At 36.2% G+C, this 12,786-nt stretch overlaps 1 protein-coding gene across 4 annotated transcripts in view; it reads left to right on the top strand.

The window, feature by feature from the left end:
• Positions 1 to 12,786, top strand: part of b4galt2 (UDP-Gal:betaGlcNAc beta 1,4- galactosyltransferase, polypeptide 2) — a 136,671-nt gene that overhangs the window by 62,321 nt on the left and 61,564 nt on the right. The gene's annotated exons all lie outside the window — the stretch shown is intronic.

Below are 12,786 nucleotides of genomic sequence, written 5' to 3'. Positions count from 1 at the left end.
GCTGTGTGGAGCACTGTTTATGATGTATGGACATAGTTTTTTGAGGTTTAAAATCTCAACACCCATTCATTGGCATTATAAAGCTTGGAAAAGCCAGGACAATTTTAATATAGCTCATATTGTATTTGTCTGAAAAAACAAAAGTCATATACACCTAGAATCGCTTGAGGGTGAGTAAATCATGAGGTACATTTTATTTATTTTATTACATATCTCTTTAACAGTTCATATGACTACTGTTGCAGAATCTGTGTTTTTAAACAGGATATATGGTTTATAGCTGTTCTGAGATGGTTATTAGTAAATCTAAGCTACGCACTAATTGGCCCAAGCTGGCTATTTGCTGACTGACAATGATCAGTTTGTCTAAAGTTTGAAAAAACAGTTTTGCCACTTTAAAGGTTCTAAAGGTTTAAAGTTCATTGCCAGAACAAAAATGTACAGATAATTTACTCACTCCGTTTTCATCCAAGATGAAGAATGTCTTTCTTTCTTCAGTCATAAAGAAATTATGTTTCTTGAGGAATATATTTTAGGATTTCTCTCCATATAGTGACAATTTATATACTTTTTTTTAACCTCAAATGCTCATCTTGTCTAGCTCAGCCTGAACTCTTTGTATTCCGGTTCAAGACAGTTAGGGTACATCGAAAAACTCCTATCTCATTTTCTCCACCAACTTCGAAATCCTCCCACATTGCTGCAGAAGTACCGACCCAGTGTTTACTAAGTGAACGTGCAAAGATGATCAAATGCCCTTTACAAAAACAGCGATGTAGAATGCTTTTGAAGTTAGAGAAGAAAATGAGATGGGAGTTTTTCATCCTACCCTAACCATCTTGAACCGGAATACACAGAGTACACGCAGAGCTAGACAAGATGAGCATTTGAGATTAAAAAGTACATAAATTGTATATATATATATATATTTTTTTTTAAGAAAATGTCTAATCGTTTTGTCAGATAAGACCCTTCTTCTTTGACTGGGATTGTTTAGAGACCTTTGAAGCTGCATTTAAACTGCATTTTGGAAGTTTAATCTTGAACTTCAGGAGAGAAATCCTGAAATGTTTTCCTTAAAAAGCATGTTTTCTTTACGACTAAAGAAAGAAAGACATGAACATCTTGGATGACAAGGGAGTGAGTAAATTATCTGTAAATTTTTGTTCTGGAAGTGAACTTCTCCTTGAAGCTGGTAGCTGGTTTGTTGCTGGTCCAACGTGGACACCTTGGACTAGCTAATAACCTAGAAACTGTATTCCAAACCTAAACAACCATCTTAATCTGGATTTTCCAGCTAGGATATCAGAGTTTGTTTGGTTGCTTAGTGTGAAAATTGTTTACACATCAAAGAACCGCAAATAATGGTAAAAAAAAAAAAAAAACTTATTTTTCATTCCAAACCTTGAAGTTCACCTTCTTCTCCTGAGTTGTTGACTAGCTTCAGTGGTAAACAGCTGCTTCTAGTTGATCTATTCACTGTGGTTCTCACATTGATGATAACACATTACAGTTCAGAGCTGAATATCAAAACCTCTACCATAGGGGATGCTGTCAAGGTTAACTTAAAAAGTGTGACTGGAAATAGAGAGCTCAGAGGCTGTTGTGTTTGACTGGAAGCCAATGGAGGAGGTGGTTTAGCATGCTGAAACTGTTTTTGTGCAGAAACAGCTGATTAATTAATATATTGGTTGACTGTATGGGTGGTTATCATCAGCTGATTTACTGTTAAGCATTTGTTTTTGTTGTTTGAAGCTAATGAATTTGATTATTTGCTTATTTAGAGGTTTTTTCCAATAATACAGACATGGCCGTTGATGTCTCCTCCAACATCTGGCAAAATACTACAAGAAAAGCAACCTGTGGGGGTTGGAGGAGGTGGTTAGGATTGAACTCTGATTTGGACCAATCAATCGAACCATTTGTGTAAACAGCTGGAAGCTTTGCTGCTCTTCCGCCTCCCCCTCTTTCATCAGTCTCTTGTTCCATCTTCTGAGTGACCCTGGAGGGGCAGCAGAGATGTTCAAGGCCATGAGAAATCATTAGCCTGCTTGCCACATTGTTGTCTGCCTAGGCTGGTTGTTTGGGTTAATAAGAGCGATCAAAAGTTTGCAGCTATCCATCTTCAAAGTTCGCAGAGTAATGATGTGACCTGTCAAGCAGTGAGCGCTGAGAGATCTATCTGTGGAGTAACAAGCCAGGGCAAAGATTCTGTAATGGATGGAGCATCAGCTGAACTCTGGGCTAAGGTTACTTTTCTTTTCTTGGAGGCATCACATCACTAAACGCAGGTTAAATATGTGACATATTAATGTTCATCTTATGACCTTTTTATCTTTATGATTTAAAACCAATAAACAGAGACATAAAACCCCTCTGTTTTTAAGAGCAGTCTTTAGTATCTGCGTGACTGTTGAAGTTAAAGTGGATCTTTTTCAGACTCAGCTTTACAATCACTAATAACTACAGATGAAATGGTTTTAGCTAGCGCTGTCAATTGATTACAATTTTTAATTAATTGCAGGATATGGTAATTAGTTAAATTAATCACAATTAACATCATAAATCAATATTTGCTGAGTAAACTATGTTGAGTACAGTTGAATTTTTTTTTTTTATGCAGTTGAGGTCAAATGTTTACATCCCCCTTTCAGAATCTGCAAAATGTTAAGTATTTTACCACAATAAAAGAGATCATACAAAATGCATGTTTTTGTTTTAGTACTAACCTGAATAAAATATTTCACATAAAAGATGTTTACATATAGTCCACAAGAGTCCGTTCAAAAGTTTGCACCCCCTTGATTCTTAATACTGAGTTTGTTACCTGAATGATCCACAGTGGTGTTGTTTGTGTTTAGTAATAGTCCCTTGTTTGTCTTGAACAGTTACAGTGCCTGCTGTTCTTCAGAAAAATCCTCAGGTCCCACAAATTCTTTGGTTTTCCAGCATTTTTGCGTATTTGAACCCGTTCCAGCAATGACTGTTTGACTTTGAGATCCATATTTTCATACTGAGGACAACTGAGGGACTCATATGCAACTATTACAAAGGTTCAAACGCTCACTGATGCTCCAGAAGGAAAAACGATGCCTTAAGAGTCGGGGGATGAAAACTTTTGAAAAGAATGTTGATGTGTTTTTCTTATTTCGCTTAAATATCATATTTTTTCATTTAGTACTGCCCTTCAGAGGCTACAGAAGGTAGTTACATGTTAAAATAAATCAAAACAAGTTAAATTTACTCTGAATTTCGAATTTAAAAAGTTTTCACCCCCGGCTTTTAATGCATCATTTTTCCTTCTGGAGCATCAGTGAGCGTTTGAACCTTCTGTAATAGTTGCAAATGAGTCCCTCTGTTGTCTTCAGTGTGAAAAGATGGATCTCAAAATCATACAGTCATTGTTGGAAAGGGTTCAAAAACACAAAAATGCTGGAAATCCAAAGCATTTGTGGGACCTGAAGGATTTTCTGAAAAACAGTGGGCAGTTTAACTGTTCAGGACAAACAAGGGACTCATGAACAACTATCACTAATGAAAACACACAGCTGTGGATCATTCAGGTAACAACAGTATTAAGAATCAAGTGTATGTAAACATTTGAATGGGATCATTTTTATAAATTCAGCTATTATTTCTATCTAAACACCTTTTATGTGAAATATCTTATTCAAGTCAGTGCTAAATAAACAATAACATGCTGCCTCCTATTTTGATCAAATAATTAACATTTTGCAGATTCTGAAATGGGGATGTAAACTTTTGACCTCAACTGTATAATTGAACATAGAGTAAATTTATCACTGGCTAGCTGTCCACAGAAATCCACTTTGCTATGAATTTTGTCAGTATATCTGAGGTAGACTTGCAGTTTCTCTGCACTATGTTTAAAATGTTGCTCTGTAATGTATTGAAAAAAAAAATAATAAAAAAATCTGTTCTTCTGACTCAACACTTGTTAAGTAAGGCCTTCAGAGATAACCTAAAAAACTTATGCTAACATTCATGGAAAGACGTTTGCACGTCTGTTTTGTTTGCTCAAGCAGAGCTGCCAAAGTGTGTTGAGAGGGTCTCATCAAAAATTGTAAAATGTGTAGCTAGTTATTTGCGCTGTCAGAGCTGAGCAGTGAGGAACGCACACCATCTGCACATACGCGCTCAATAGTGACATTAGACACTCTGCGTTTTCATTACGCAAGCAGTAACAGGAAATTTCCTCGCTCAGCTCAGTGTAACTGAATAAAATGAACTATAGGGCCAGTGTTTTGCTCCCTTCTCAGTACAAGCTGTTTGCTAAATGGGCATTTCTGTGTGTTGGAATAGAAAGACAACAAGACCCTTTTAATTTTGAAAGCACTGCATGTGTTATATAGCAAAAACTTGTTTCTCTCCAGTTTGTGGGTCAACCATTTTGACATGAACTGTCTCTTTAAGGCTGCCAAATCCTCTCTAGATGATGTCATTATATTATAATGAAAAATGGTTTAAAATCACAACTTTATGAAAATCTGTTTTTATTAAATTCCTCCCTGCATTTTAATGACAGCCCTCATTTTTATCACATTATTAAGGAAGTTGAAGTGTATGGAAACCTTTATTTCCTTTTTCTTGAGCTTGAGTTAGAGCTTATAAAGTATTTTCTCATTAGACTGAAGTGAAATACAATAACCATTATTTTAAAAGTGCACTTTACGACAGTAGATTTCTCATTTTAAACATGTTCACAAGCGATTTGCAGTACTACAGAAAGGCTGCCATGCTGACTCTTTTGTTTAAGCAGCGAAGGTTACAGATCAGTGAATCTTATGAGGACGATGCATCATTGCCGTGACCTCTGCTGCTTGCTGTTGAACTGAAATAGTTTGAATCACGCTGGATCTCATCCAGTTAATTCAAAGGACAGACACCGAGCTCAGCCAGGTTTTCTCTTAAAGGTTTACACACACACACACACACACACACACACACACACACACACACACTCTGCCTAAGTCATTCCTCATCAATATCACCCACTAGAAAACACACTGTATAATGTGAAAACAGTATAATGTGAACACAATATAATGTGACAGGTGCTGAAAAAATAAAAAGCATTTAAGGCAGGTCAATAAGGACTCTTTCGTCTCACTCTCCCTCCCGGTTTGTCTTTTCCTCTTCCACTCTCACACTTTCTACAGGATGACAGTTGGGAGTACTTCATGTATCATGCTCACTAGAGTGTTAAATGATTTTAAGCGAGGCCGTTTTACCCAGGACTTGCGGGAGACGTGCTAATTCCTCAGATCTTTGGGCTGCCGGGTAAATGCTGCCAAGTCCCAAGAGTGTTGGGTTGGTGGGTTTGGAAGGATGTAGCGGTAGGACAATCCTCGTTCTTATATCAGTTCTTCTCATATCTGACCAAGAGGTTTAACACACTGACTTAAGTTTAAGGTAGTTTTTTGTGTAAAAATCAGGTTTTTATTAACACTAAACATCCTAGGAGATACATAAAAACAAGTTATGTCCCATAAAACTGTTAGGATTAACCATCCGGCTGTTGATTAGTCAGTTTGACTAGTTCATTGACAAGCTAGTCTGCACACTAGCAAATAATTAAAGGCTGTGTGTCCAGTCAAATGGTGTTTGCATCTGTCACTTCAAAGAAGCTAGGCAGATGCCAACATGGACAAATTCCTTAAAAGGGTCACTGGATGCAAAATTCACTTTTACATGTTGTTTGAACATGAATGTGTGTTGGCAGTGTATGTACACATCTACCCTATAATGATAAAAATCCATGCAGTTTTTTTTAATTAATCTGTAAAAATAATATCCCCTTTTTCAAATCGAGCCATTCTCAGATGCCTGAGGCTGCTCCCACGATAGTTGATTGACAGGAGCGTCTTACCTCAGACCCACACTACATCAGCTGTAACAGTCCAATCGCCATTTGTTTCGATGCCGGAGCAGGGATGTAAGTTAGACAAGAATATCTCCGATTGAGCGATTGAGGTGTTGTTTTGCTGGATGTAATAATGAACATAGTGGTCGTCATTTACTCCCGACATCTGAGCTGCTGAAGATGCAGTGGATTACATTTGTTTGTGAAGGGAATGTGCCTCCCGATCTACATATATCCATCTATGTTCGCACAAATCATTTGTAATCCAGCTTCATTTACAGCAGAAGCGAGTATAAGGGTTTTTTATGATTCTTTGCGATCGCCATTCCTAATAACTTGCTAGTTAGCCAGTTTAGCAGTTAAACGTGGCTAAAGTAAACAGGCTCATCACTCCGCAGAGAGAAGAGAGGGGCGGGGTGAGCAGAGATCATTTGCATTTAAAGAAACCTCGACCAGAACAGGATGATTTTTGCAGAGCTTATTTAGGCAAGGTAAAAAGGGTGTTGTTTTACACTACCATTGAGAATTTTTAACCAAAGTATATTATAGACTTTTCATTAAGACCCTAAAGAATCATATCATCTTGTGGAAAATGGGCATCCGATGACCCCTTTAACATTTCATCATTTAATCAGGGATGAATGATCTGTGAGAAAAATTTTGTCTCTGATTCATTGCCTTAAAAGCAGTTCTTCTTCAGCAGCACCGCCTTCACTGGTAAATTTAAAGACAATTACTGCCGTACTTCAGATCACCTGCTGGGAGCAATGTTCTCATTGTTAGCATAATCCTTAGAACTCCTTTGTGTGAACTCTTTGTGATTTCGTGCAATTAAAGATACGTATATGTCTTAAATGATAGGCCTTTTTGAATATCTGCCAGCTGCCATATTAAAGGATTAATTCACTTTCAGAATAAAAATGACCTGATAATTTATTCCCCTCTGTGTCATCCAAGATGTTCATGTCTTTCTTTTTTCGAAAAGAAATTAAGGTTTTTGAGGAAAACATTCCAGGGTTTTTCTCCAGATAGTGGACTTCAATGGGGATCAACAGGTTGAAGGTCCAAGCACGATCCAAGCCGAGGAATATGGGGCTTATCTAGTGAAATGATCTGTCATTTTTTTTCTGAAAAAAAAAAAATCTCTCTCTCTCTCTATGTGTGTATATATATATATATATATATATATATATATATATACAGGGCTGTCAATTATTTTGGTAATCAAATAATCTGTCAGTTATTCTGACGATTAATTTAGAAATCGGATAATTATACTTTTTTTGTAGTAATAAAAAAAGACCTTACAAATGAACAATAACAATAGAACAATAGCCTTTAAAATGACTTGAAATACATGTATAATAGCAAAGAGGCTATAACAATTAGTTTAAATAACATTTCAAAAGCAAGAAATCATATGGTTTTATTGAACAAAACTGTTAAAATGCGTAATGTATTATAAACAATAGAGCTAATGTACATTAGGATACACATTATAACAAATGCCTGCAGATGGCACCAACGGTCTGACTATTGTTTTTATACTTTACTGTGCGATATAATCTGTGTTTAATATTGACTTGACAACATTTAATTAAAATGTCCACTTAATCTTTAATATTTGGCCATTTCTTTATGATAGAAAAGCTACACTAAAACGTATAAACTAAGAGTGAGGGTTTGAGCTTTTATTTTGAAATCGCAATTAACAGTTAGCATATTGAGAAACATAATGATGTATTCTCCTGTGTTTGCGTAGGTTTATAAATTATTTACCTTACAAATCTAATGAAATAGCACACGTTGCGTTCCCAGATGAACATTGCAATAAACCCAAACTCACAACAACATGCAGAGATGGAGTTTTAGACGCTCTACACATGTAAATGATAACAGTTTGTGTAGCAGCATTTACTGTGAATGGATTCGCTGTGAGATGCAGGTACTTACACGCATGTAAACAATTAAAGCACATATATTAAACCTGCATCGCGTATATTTATTTAATTGAATAGTAGCGTTTGTGAATTCTTAGTAGCATTATGCTTTATTATGATTTTAAATGGGTTTAATATGTGGAATGCGCCACTTGTGATTACTCGATTACTCGACATGGGCAAAATCCAGCTGAAGATTTTTTTTAAATCAAATACTCAAATAGAATCAAGGAATTGTTGCAGCCCTGTTTATATATATTTTTTAACCACAAATGCTCATCTTGCATTACCTTGACTTCAAGCATTACATAATCATGTTGGAAAGGTCATGTGTGACGTACGTGGTCATACCGAATCGAACATGCAAAGAAAGTCAAACAGCCTTTACAAAAAAGGGTAAAACAATGATGTTGGAGGAGAAAATGAGATGGAGTTTTTTAACCTACCCTACATTTTTGAACCAAAATACACAGATGAAGAACTAAACACGTGCTATATAAGACCTTCATTTCTCAGCTGGGATCATGTAGAGCCCTTTGAAGCTGCATTTAAACTGCAATTTGGACTTTCAACCCGCTGATCTCCATTGAAGTCCACTATGTGGAGAAAAATTCTGGAACATTTTTCTGAAGAGCCTTAATTTCTTTTCAGCTAAAAAAAAAGAAAGACAGGAACATATTGGATGTCATGGGGGTGAGTAAATTATCAGGACATTTTTATTTTGAAAGTAAACTAATACTTTAAAGGGCTGCAATGCTCTTTTTGAGGTATTTGTCTGTATGCAGATGGACTTGGTTGCTGGTTTATATCACCATGCTATTTTCTGTAAATTGTCGTTTAGCCATTATTGTGCAAATATAGTTTTGTCATCCATTCAAAAGTTCCTAGATACATAGTCTCCTGAATGCAGCTTTATGTTGAATTTATATAAGCAAATACATCTAGGTTTTTTATTCAAATATGCTCATTATTCAGTCTCAAAATGGTTCCTCTTGAATGTAATAAATACTCACGCCTGCCTGTTCTTTCTCAACCTTCAGACATCCTCCAACTCTCTTTCACTGCACATAGGGGGCCTCTAGCCGCCTCCTCCTGCTTCACAAGCTGATTGTTGCCATGTCTGCTTATGATAGCGCTGTGCAGGGTACGACGAGGACTGTGTGTCGTTTGCCAGGGACACGGGCCAATGTTTCCCTGCCTCCCATCATGCAGATCGTGTTCACTGGACAGCTTCCCAGATGCACAGAAAAAGAGACAAGTTAATATGCGGACTATAAACCTGTATTCAATAATACAACACGATAGACTAACTCAGCGTCAGATGATTTTTACAGATGTCCGTGTACAGATTACCCTCTTTGAGCCCTGAGCTGCATTTTACCTCATGTTTCATGTATCTACAAGAAAATCTAAATTCAGTGTTAATGATAATATTATGCTAATACTTTTTCATAATGTATGAGATTCAAGCTTTGACGTGTGTTATGCAAGATGACCACAGCATGTCAAATTTATTTAGCAAATCTTTATTTTAATTTAAAACTAAAAACTAAATGCACTAACACTGAAAATTAAAGATTATTAATATATAGATAGTCGTAGTTTAATTTCATCAGTTGCCAAAGGCTGTTTATTTTTTTAAAATGTGGATACAGTGATACCAGAGGCTGGTGTTGTAACAAAGCCAAAATTCTGGTATCGATCCAAGTCTCTGCAGGATTTAGTGTGTGATATCTGAGATTTTCAAGTTCATGTTTTTCAGTTATGCATTTAACACGCAGGATTGATAGATCCTAAGGGCACTTGGGGACGTGGGATATTTATGATGTGGCACTGCCGTCACCGCTGACCTTTTCGGTGCCGTGTCATCACAGTGGCCTATCAGCGTGTCATTTCCTGCTCTGTTCTTTTCCTCCACCTGCCTGCCTCTTGCTCATGTGGGGATAAATAAGGAATGAGAGTGAATAACAGCCTTTTTTTTTTCATTATTTGTTTGCAGAGGGGAAAGTCGAGCTTAGACAGATTGGATGTTCGGGCCTCTGTTGAGCCAACAGGGAAACAGCTGAACATGTTATTGCATGTCACTCACTTGGCAACAGCAGGCTTTCTTCCTGTTGTGTTTGTGTCATTGTTTTGTGCTGTCTGCGGTTCTGGTGTCCGGGTGAGTGCAGTATTGTGCGCTGTCATTGTAATGAGATTAGATACAATTTCTGAGATTTTCAGTCAAACGGCTGCCAGCTTCGTAGATTCGTGAGGAGGGAGAGAGGTGGTTGGTGTGAGTTTGACATGGATGCATTTTGTCTAATCTAGTGTTGTAATTAGAGTCCAGTTCCCATGGCCACTGTACAGATCTCAGACACTCCTGCACCGTCAGCACCATCTGTGGTAAAGAAGATAGGGAATCTATGATCCAATCTTTAGGATAATGCTTGAATTAGGAACAAAACCAATATTTCAGTGAATATACAGTAAACTCTTTTATTTAAATCTTATATTCTTAATTTTACAGTTTAAAGGATTAGTTCAGTCCTGAATTAAAATTTCCTGATAATGTACTCACGCCCATGTCATCCAAGATGTTCATGTCTTTCTTTCTTCAGTCAAAAAGAAGTTAGGTTTTTAAGGAAAACATTTCAGGATTTTTCTCCATATAGTGGAATTCAATGGGGATCAACGGGTTGAAGGTTCAAATTGTAGTTTTAATGCAGCTTCTCTCTCTCTCTCTCTCTCTCTCTCTCTATATATATATATATATATATATATATATTAGTCGCACATTTATTAATAAACCATATAAATCATAATAATGAGCCTTTAATTGCCTACATAGCCTAATAAGCACTCAAGCGCAGGCAAAAAAAAAGCTTGCCACAGCACACCGGCAGATATAATAATTATAAATGTGTCTGGGAAAAACAGCAAGCAGACTGCATGGATGTTTTAATAATTTATTGATAAACTAGCGCTTTCTTTGTTTTCGGCTTAAGAGATGAAGCCGGCGACCCTGACTCGTCATCTCCGCAGTAGCGATGCGCCTGTATGCATGTTTCGTATGGATTACATAATTTGAGAATATTTATTTTCTATTTAAGACATTTCACTCTCTATAGATATTTTATATATATATATTATATATGTATTTTATTTTATATAGAGAGAGATATTTTTTCATGTCTTTTAGACAAGTATACACAGAGTTTTAAAGTTTCACGCTCAAGTTCACAAAGAACGTGACGGCAGAAAGCACATTCTGTTTGCCTTCATTATTTTACAAAAGTGCAACGTTTCGTGTTATTCTGAGTGCGCACAAATAAATATAGAGTCTTTACAGATTCTAAAGATGTATTACTTTTATCTGTATGACCAAAAATGATGAGTATTTTAACAGCAAGTGAACACACCGGTACCTCCATCTGTCATGCAGTAAGCGTGCTAATGTTCAGCTTCCTCGCTACACACAGACACTTCAATAGCACGTTTTTCTAGATTAACATTGAGCGGCCATGTAAAGCTGCTGCTACTTACATATATCAGATAAAAAGCCATATTTGAGGTTGATTAATGATAGTTGAGCGTTTTGTTTTCCTGCCAATGTAAGCCGTTAATGATCTATCCATCACGGACTGCGTGACTTTGTCACTTCCTGTGGATTTTTTTTTCCTGCGACTAAGCTACTAATAAAATTTTGGTTGAACAAGCCTCTTCTTGTTGACTTACGGTTAGTCAACTATTAAGGGGCAGCCCTAGTATATATATTGTTTGTTCTTTTTTTGTTTCAGCATTCCTGTCTTGTCAGTGGTATTGGTTGATAAATATTAATAGCATATGTAATAGATAGCAGCAGGTCTGTTCGGGTGTATTTACACTGTATGGTCCAATGCACAGATCTGATATTTTATTTTTGGTCTGCCAGTTTACGTTCACTTAATAAAAACACTGTTTACATAATATATGTGCATTTGACTGCTCTTGCTTGCAGCTGCATTGCCAAGAGCATTCTTCACAGTGCACTTGATTATACACGTGTAAGTGTTTGAAAACAGCTGCATACAGCATCAGTTAAAGAGACTGTATTTAGTGCTACCAATAATGTAAACTGATTTATAGTCTCATATTTTCATATTATTATTTTGTTTAATTTTAGTTTGACTTTACTGTAAAAAAAAAAAATGACAGTGTAAAACCGTTATTTGTGACCCTGGACAAAACCAGTCTTTAAGTAGAACGGGTATATGTGTAGCAATAGCCAAATTTTCAAATAGTCGTATCTCAGCCAAATATTGTCCTATCCTAATAAACCATACATCAACAGAAATCTTATTTTTCAGCTTATGTATGAATGATGATGTATACATTTAAAAAAAATTGAACACTATGACTGGTTTTGTGGTCCAGGGTTACATTTTGCAGATTTTTTCCTAGATTATTACAATGAAAACACTAAATATTTTTACAGAAAAAATTATTGCAATCAAAAACCTTCAATAAAGTGTCAAAGCATGCTCAGGATGGTAAATTAACAGTTATAAAACAGATAGGTCCTTGACTCTGATTGGTTGAGCCGCGTTCAAAGCTGTTGTAAATTACTCTAAACATATACCTTTGTTTACATTTGTGTGTTGTTCGGCAACCACTTTGTTGCAACCTCAACCGTTTCTGAGGAACTACATTGATTGGTGGAAGAATAATGTTTTTATTAATATCATTACAATTTATTTGCTCCGTTTTGCTCGCTTGCTCCGTGAAACCTTACTACGTATATGAAATAACCGTTTTATAAAAGCAGTAAGCCCCAGTAAATTTATAACAGCTTCATGTCGTGCCTAACTACGCCCCTTAGCTTTGTTGTGGAAGACAAATTACAAAGTATCTACAAATGTTGTATAAAATGAACATTTTACATTTCAGTTTTTGATGAAATACAGCAGAATTAGATTTAACATTTAAAGTACTTTACTAATG

Source organism: Labeo rohita, chromosome 2, assembly GCF_022985175.1.
Source record: "Labeo rohita strain BAU-BD-2019 chromosome 2, IGBB_LRoh.1.0, whole genome shotgun sequence".
Lineage (NCBI taxonomy): Eukaryota > Metazoa > Chordata > Actinopteri > Cypriniformes > Cyprinidae > Labeo > Labeo rohita.
This window is presented reverse-complemented; position numbering and strand designations above follow the sequence as displayed.